Source organism: Eptesicus fuscus, chromosome 22 (assembly GCF_027574615.1).
Source record: "Eptesicus fuscus isolate TK198812 chromosome 22, DD_ASM_mEF_20220401, whole genome shotgun sequence".
In the NCBI taxonomy this organism is placed as follows: domain Eukaryota; kingdom Metazoa; phylum Chordata; class Mammalia; order Chiroptera; family Vespertilionidae; genus Eptesicus; species Eptesicus fuscus.
This window is the reverse complement of record NC_072494.1, coordinates 19,199,032-19,199,425: the sequence shown is the minus strand read 5'-3', so window position 1 is coordinate 19,199,425 and position 394 is coordinate 19,199,032. Positions and strand designations below refer to the sequence as shown.

Below are 394 nucleotides of genomic sequence, written 5' to 3'. Positions count from 1 at the left end.
AGATATAGGAAAGGCGAGTGGCAGCTGCAGGTATTATGCTCACCTGAGCTGTCAAAGTCTCTCCAGGTTGCTCTTGCATGGGAATATGCTAATTGACCATCACTCCATCACAAAGATGGCTGCACCCACAGTGGAGGCCAAGTTCCCGTAATCAGCAGGGACCTGAGGCTACACCCTCCCCCACCCCCGTGGGGCTTGACAGGGGACCTCAGGCCATGCCCCCTGTCCTGGCGTCAGGCTGGGGGACCTCAGGCTGCAGCTCCTGCCTTGGCACCAGGTCGGGGGACCTCAGGCCATGCCCCCTACCTGGCGGGGCTTGACAGGGATCTCAGGCCTCGCCCCCTGCCCCAGTGCCAGGCTAGGGGACCTCAGGCCTTGACTCCCGCCCCGGCAC

The 394-nt window shown here is 62.9% G+C and overlaps 1 pseudogene; it reads right to left on the bottom strand.

Moving 5' to 3' along the window:
* On the bottom strand, positions 1–122 carry LOC129148039 (small nucleolar RNA SNORA44; annotated as a pseudogene).
* Positions 123–394: the final 272 nt, after the last annotated feature.